Here is a 7,274-nt window from a genome sequence, read left to right as displayed (position 1 = left end):
CTTCTTCTCTTTGTCATTTTGCTCTGCTGCATGTGATTTCCCTCATTTCATCTTCCAAAACTGCTACTAAAGTTTCCATTCAAAAAAATGGTTTTCCTAATTCACAGATCTCTGGAATTCTCAGTTTTCTTTTTCGCCGGTCGCTGTATCTCGGAGATACGGGAGCTTCTCTCCGGCAGCACCTCTGACGTGGTTCTCCCCCTTCCCCTGTGCTCTTTCTTCTGTGTGTTTGTTCTGGCCTGTCTGTCCCGGGTGTCCATTTATAATGGAAGCTGAGAGGGGTTCTCCTGCCTCCGGCCTGGAGAGGCAAGGCTGGGCTTCCAGCGGCTGGTGCTGAGCAGGGGAGAAGTGGGGAGCCTCCTAGAGTTACCCCAAATCCTCCATTCCCACCTGCTCCACATGGCTGTGCTGGGGTTCAGACCCTTCCTGGACTCCTCCAGCTGGCAGGAGTGGGGGAGAGTGGTCATCAACTCTGAGCTGGGAAGAGGGTCTCCCCATGCCTCTTGCAGACCATCAGCCAATCCTGTGGCTTTAGCCCCATGCTGTACCTCAGAATTAGAGGTTTTGTCACCTGCCAGTCCCCAGTCCTTCTGGGACCAGCCTGCTGGTCCAGCTTGCCAAACTCAGGCCTCCCTGCTGCATTTCCGCTTTCGAGGTTCAGCCGAGGAGCTGCCCACCCTTTCCCACTCATCTTCCATGAGCCTGCCAAGGTCTGTCTGAGGCTGCCCCCGTCCCTCTCTCCTGTGCATTCACAGGTCATTCCTTCTTTGATGTCACTTTCAGGGTCTATAGTCATTCCCTGTGGCTGCTGCACCAAGCAACCACAAACTGATGGCTTCAGAAGTGGATTCTCCCAGAGTTCTGGGGTCAGAAATTTGAATCGAGGTGTGGGTGGGGCTGGTTCCTTCTGGAGGCTCTGAGGGAGCACCGGCTCCAGGCTGCTCTCCAGCGTTCCTTACTTGTGGACACATCACTCCCATCTCTGGCTCTATCATCTCCCAGCGTTCTCTGAAATCTCCCACTGCCCTTCTGTTGTAAGGCTGGCCTTGGATTTAGGAGCCACCCCAAATCCATATGGTCTCATCTCCAGATCCTTCACTTAATTACATCTGCAAAGGCTGTTTCCAAGTAGGGTCCATTCACAGGTTCCAGGGGTGCAGATGTAAACATGTCTTCTGGAGGATTTCAGGGGGGAACACTGATAATCAGGCATGTGTAAACACACAAACACCTAAACACACATCCTGCGATGCAGAGCTGCCGGACAGCTTCTTGCCCTCCCAGCTCCCTCCCACGCTTCATCCCGAGACCCCCGGAACCCGGGCATAGCCTGGTCATCCTTCCTGGCCAACGCACCCCTGCATCGCTCCCATCCCTCTCCCCTCCTCCGGCTCCCACTCATGCCCTCCCCACTTTCTTTCAGCAGTCGGGTCTGCTTCCTGAATCACTGAGTCAGCGAGTGATGAGAGCTGCTGGAAGCATGTGGAGGATGGGCGAGTCCTCTCAGCCTTGGATGGGGTGGTAGGAAAAAGGCAGCCCTAAGCCCAGCCCGGGTCAGGATGAGAGTCTTCATTCAGGAGGACAGAACTGGCAGGTGGCAGCGAGCAGGCCCAGGAGTAGATATTGGGGTCTTCATCTCAGGGAGACTGGGGCTTGGAGGGGGAAAGTCAAGTCCACTGGGGTGTAAACCAGTGTGGCCATGAGCAGGCAAAGGGCCTGGCTGTTTCTAAAGAGCCCTGACCCTCCCAGGCAGCTGTCAGCTTCCTTTAGGGAGAGGACACTTTGAGTCTTCCTGCGGGCTGGGAGTCAGAACAGACCTTTGCACTATCTTTCAGTTATGAGGTGCCCACATTCAATCCCATGAGGGCTGCCATCGCCGTGCTCTCTGGGCCTTCACTTGCCCTGGCCATTGCCGCTCAGGAGGCTGCCATTCTGTGTGGGCAGTGAGGCGGTGCTCCGTGGATGGAGGGTTAGACTTGTCTTGCCCCAAGCCAAAGGGCTTAAGCGGGAGACAGACTGTGGGTGATGCCGCCCACAGAGAAGCAGGACGCAGGGACGGTACAGATGGCCCCGGCCCCAGACGACATGGCATCTTAGTCTGTGGGTTGAAGGCATCTGTGGGGCAGATTGCCCCTTTACAGGTTGGCCCCTATGTGTGGCGGCCCGCAGGCATACCCATGCCACACACAGTGAGGTGTTTGAAGAGCCTCCGATGGCATCGTTTCTATGACTGACCGCCATTTTCATGGCCCTGCAGGCACAGGATAACGCAAGGCTGCACCTGGCCTCTGTGGCGACGTGGAGTATACTGCCCCTCCCCAGGACCCACCCTGCCCACCTGGGCCACACTCTTCCAGACAGTCCGTTCCCACTCAGCCTTACCCAGAGGCTTACCCAGAGGTCTCCTGTGAGGGCCCCCACCTCCTCTTCTGGGGTGCTCAGGGCTGCCAGCAGTCCCTCAAACTATGTCACTCAGAGCCACACAGCATCCTGCAGACGGCACTGGGGCCACAGGGAGATGGCTGACCTCGGGCTGAGTTCCCGTTGCCTCTTGGCTGCCCCATGACTCCCGGCTCCCACTGGACCTGTGTTCCATCAGCTACAACCTGGAGGCCCACCTCTGTCTGCAGTTGCTTTCAAAAGCAAAGAGTGAGACTTTTCCATTGAGACGTGTTGGTCTTGGCCGCTGCACAGGCCCAAGGCTGTGTTTCAGATCTGAGCCTGTGGACCTGCAGAGGAACCCCCGCCCCCAGCGTGTCTCGCCCTGTGGGGAAATTCAGACTCAAGGCCCCCACCTGCCTGGCCAGTGGCCCTCCCTCAAGGATGGTCTGCGATGCCAGGGCCTGGCTGGGTGCAGAGGTCCCAGCAGCGCTGCTGCCCCCTCCAGGTTCCCTCACCCCACATGTCTGCACCCAGGCCCTTCAGGTTGACCTGGTCGCCTGACAGCTGGGGCCTCCGTCAGGCTGCCCTCGAACACAGGTGGAAGTGAGGGGGATTTGGGGTATGTTTTCCTTTAGAGAGCCCCTGGGGCTCTGAACGCTCTCCTGTTCTGCGGACTCAGTCATCTGACCCTGAAAATACATGCACACCAGCTCTCACAGGTCTGTTCTCAGGGCCATGACTGCAGGGGGCTCTGGTTGACGCCAGAGCAGTTGTGAGACCCTGGAGCAGGAGCCAGCACAGGGAAGTGGCCCCATGACACACCTGGGGAGGAGGAGCCAGCAGCAGGTTACAGGACAGCATGTACCTGCGTCCACAGACATGCATCGCACACACGCAAATACGTGCATGCCAGCGTGCGTATGGAGCCATAGACACACACGTGCGTGTTCCGGAAGCCAGCATCTTTCTGCACCTCTTCCAGGAGTGTGTGTGCAGGGGTGAAAGCAAGAAGTGAGCCTGTATTCACGGCCACGTATTTCCACGCAGCCTAAGGTGTTGGTGACCAGCTCCTAGGGCACCCAGAGTTGGAGACAAAGCCCCAGGAGAGACCCCAGGAGAGGCCAGGGCTGGGGGAGAAGGAGACCCTGATATGCTGACCAGAGTGTGGGGCAGGTGGGCCGGGAACAGGCAGCCGCCAGTGATGCCCAGAGATGCAGCCACCACAGGGAGGCCCTGGGATGACCCCCTTGACTGGGTCGCTGCTCTGAGGCCCCCACTGAACTCCATCCCTGACCTCCCACGTGGGGTCAGGTTGCCCCCTCATTTGCACGGGGCGCTCTCATTCCTCGCCTCCTCTGCCTTGGGCTTGGGTGTGGACACTCACAGGGCTGGGTCCCCCACAAAGGTGACAAGGGGCTGTTGCTCAGCAGGAAACCAGGCTCAGGGCACCGGGCAGAGGAAGAATGAAGTTTTTAACTTGGAAACCAAGAAAGAGGCTCCTTCTGGCCCCGCCGTCCATCAGCTTTGCATTGTGTGATTTGGGATTATTCCTATTTGAATCACTTCAGGAAGGAGGGCATTGTGGCCTCCGCAATCTTCGTGGCCCCTACGGGCCTCTGCAGAGCTTGCCAGACAGTACGGGGGAGGGCGGGGCCTCCTGCTGCTGGGACCACTGCTGCCCTATTCTCTCTCCCCAGAGTCTCGTGTGTGCACACGTGTGCATGTGTGTGCTGGTCGTATGTGCATACATTCATGTGGCATGGGTATGTGTGCGTCTGTTTCAAGTGTGCCAAGTGTGTGCACATGCATTGTGTGTGCCTGTGTGTGTGGTATGTGTGTACATGCATGTGTGTGTGGTGTGTGTATACATGCATGTGTGTGTGGTGTGTGCGTACATGCATGTGTGTGTGTGATGTGCATGTGCAGTGTGTGCATGTGTGTGCATGTGCGTGTGTGCATGTGTGTGTGGTGTGTGTGCATGTGCAGTGTGTGTGTGTACATGCATGTACGTGTGTGGTGTGTGCATGTGCAGTGTGAGCTTGGGCATGTGTGTGTGTGGTGTGTGTGCATTGCGGTGTGTGTGCATGTGTGTACACGCATGTGCGTGTGTGGTGTGTTCATGTGCAGTGTGGGCATGTTTGTGTGTGTGGTGTATGTGCATGCATGTGTGTGTGGTGTGTGCATGCGCAGTGTGTGCGTGTGTGTGGTTTGTGTGCATGTGCAGTGTGTGCACATGTGTGTACATGCATGTGTGTGGTGTGTGTACATGTGCGTGTGTGGTGTGTGCATGTGCAGTGTGTGCATTTATGTGTGTGGTGTGTGTGTACATGCATATGTGTGCTGTGTGTGTGTGCAGTGTGTGCATGTGTGTGTGTGGTGTGTGTGTACATGTATATGTGTGTGGTTTGTGTGCATGTGTGGTGTGTGGTATGTGTACATGCATGTGTGTGTCTGGTGTGTGCATGTGCAGTGTGTGCATTTGTGGAAGCCAGTGCTGTACCAAGGTCACCACCAGGAGCCAGATGGAAGCTGAGGTCATGCTGGTGTTTCCAGAGCTCGTGTCCTTGCCATGGTGGACCTGGGGGCAGGATGGGAATGGGAAATGAGGCTTACAGGCCACCGCCATCTTGCCAGAGATCCCTACTTCCAGAACCCCTGTCTGGGAGCTGGGTGGGCTCTGTGTGCCCACTGCTTGGTGAGCAGCTCCACCCAGCAGACCCCGGTACCAGGTGTCCCCCAGGAGACATGCCTTTGGTGTCTCAGGGTAGTGACCTGGTGACTCACAGTCCCCAGAGCTGGAAGCCTCCACCCTGGGGTCCACAAGCACCACCCACCCCCACAGTGCTCATGGGTGCTGACATGGTAAGGAGGCAGCGGGCAGGGCATGGAGCCCTTGCCCTCATGCAGAGGTGCCCACCTGCACCAGACCTGGGCTGACTCTCCTTGGTGGCAGATCATGGTCCTTGTGAGATTTCTGGGCAGGATTCCAACCTAACCTGCACATCCGGGTGCTCCATCCTTAGCCAGCTGCCTGGTGAGCTCACAGTCAACATGGCACGGATGCACGTGGAGCAGACAGTGACTCGTTCGGACAGGCAGGCAGGTGATGGCACAAATGAATGCCATGCTTGGGAGAGCAGGGAATACCACCCAGGGTGAGCAGCAGGGAAGGCTGGCCCTGACTTTGGACAGCAGGGACGGTGCACAGGATGGGCACGCTGCTGTATCAAGAGTGGGGCATGGGTGTGACAGCAATGGTCTCTCGTGCTGAGGCTGCTGGGGAGCAGCAGAGGACTAGGCACCGGGAAAGGGCTGAGGCCCCCTCTGCTCTCCCAGGCCCAGGTCTGTTCACACTGGCAACCGTGTTAGAGTTGGTAGTTTCTAGAAATTTCTGCAATTATGCACCGCATAAAACGTCTCACATCCTCTCTCGTGCCTTTTAAAGTGAAGCAATACTGATTCCTGGGACCTGTTCTGGCTCTCTCAGGCCATGCCCGGAGCTGCGAAGTGGAGATGAGAACAGAGATGGGGAGACCACGGCTGCGCGGAAGTCTTTATTTTTTCCTGGGTGGGGAGCAGGATACACAGCCACACTGCAGTCACTTAGCTTGTAAAAATATCTCAATAAATAAAACAAACAAGCAACATATACACTGAACAGAGAATATTTTTTTTTAAATGGCTAGCCGAGCAAATCATGGAGAAAGAAAAAGAATAGCGGCATGAAAATAAGGCTGACTTGAAACAATCATGCAGAGGCTCGGGGGAGGGGAAGGAACTCGGGGGTCCTCTTCTGAGAGCCTTGGTCCAGTTTCAACAGAATTGTACAAGAATGCATTTCTGTTTTATTAAAAAAATAGACATTAAAAAAGGCACTTAGAGGGAAATACAAATTCAAAATCCAAATCCTCGTCAACGTGTTCCTGAATCTAGACATTTTCAGAAAGAATAAGCCTCCCCCAAAACATAAGACCCAGAAGAAAAATCCAAACAGAGACAAGATGACCATGACAACGTCACCAGCAAGAGGGCTGGGAGTGCCCTTCCTATGTGGGGACCGTCCTGGGGGAGGACCGGAGCCCGGGTCTTCTGTCCGATGTCACTGCTGTCCCCTCTCTCGACGCTGGTGGAGGGCAGAGGTGAGGGCCTCCTGAGGTTGTTCAGGTTTCAGAAGTTACAGACTCGAATGCATCCCAATTCCACTTGCGCTGCCGACGCGACGGACAGCCTGGAAGATAAAGAAGGGAGACGGTGAGATAAGGCCGCCTCGCTCGGCATCCTGCAGGATTGTCCTGAGACCGTCCGTCCCAAGGCTGGGTGGGACGGGACACGGGGCAGGCCCTGAGAGAGCTGGCTCTGTTCTACTCAACGTTCCTCCCAAAAGACACGGGACAGGTGACTGCTACGGGGCCAGCCCAAGCTTCTGCAACCCCTGCCCCCAGGGCCAGGCCAAGCCCAGAGCACCCTTTCCCACCCCCGAGGGCCCTTTCCTGCCCCCCAGTGCACTCTCTCTCACACTCACCGCCCCTAGGCCTCTCCCTGGCCAGTGCTCGGCATGGCCGTGAATGCTGTCTGGCTGTGGGTGAGCCCCTCAGAGCAGGCTGCCTGGGGACAAGATGTACACACTGGCCCTATCCAGGCCTGAGGGAGCTGTGGGGTTTTGGGCAGCAGAGGGCTGTGTTTCAGGGACGAGGACGCAGAGAAATGGGTCAGCCGCTGGGGGGAGCTCTCTACGGTGGATTCTTGCTTTAAAATTTGTGCTTTTGACACAATTACAGATTCACAGGAAGTTGCAAAAACAACACAGAGATGTCCCATGTGCCTTTCATGCAGCTTCCACACATACCACACCCACAAACACACCCCACCCCCACATACACACACACACACAC

At 56.3% G+C, this 7,274-nt stretch overlaps 1 protein-coding gene across 1 annotated transcript in view; it reads right to left on the bottom strand.

The window, feature by feature from the left end:
* Positions 1–5,921: 5,921 nt before the first annotated feature.
* Positions 5,922–7,274, bottom strand: part of TWIST2 (twist family bHLH transcription factor 2) — a 72,697-nt gene continuing 71,344 nt past the window's right edge. Inside the window, exon 2 of the mRNA XM_011980317.1 lies at positions 5,922–6,610. The gene's annotated coding sequence lies outside the window, so the exon portion shown is untranslated. The remainder of the gene's footprint in view (positions 6,611–7,274) is intronic.

The sequence above is a fragment of the Mandrillus leucophaeus genome, unplaced genomic scaffold, assembly GCF_000951045.1.
Source record: "Mandrillus leucophaeus isolate KB7577 unplaced genomic scaffold, Mleu.le_1.0 Scaffold21, whole genome shotgun sequence".
NCBI lineage: Eukaryota > Metazoa > Chordata > Mammalia > Primates > Cercopithecidae > Mandrillus > Mandrillus leucophaeus.
This window is presented reverse-complemented; position numbering and strand designations above follow the sequence as displayed.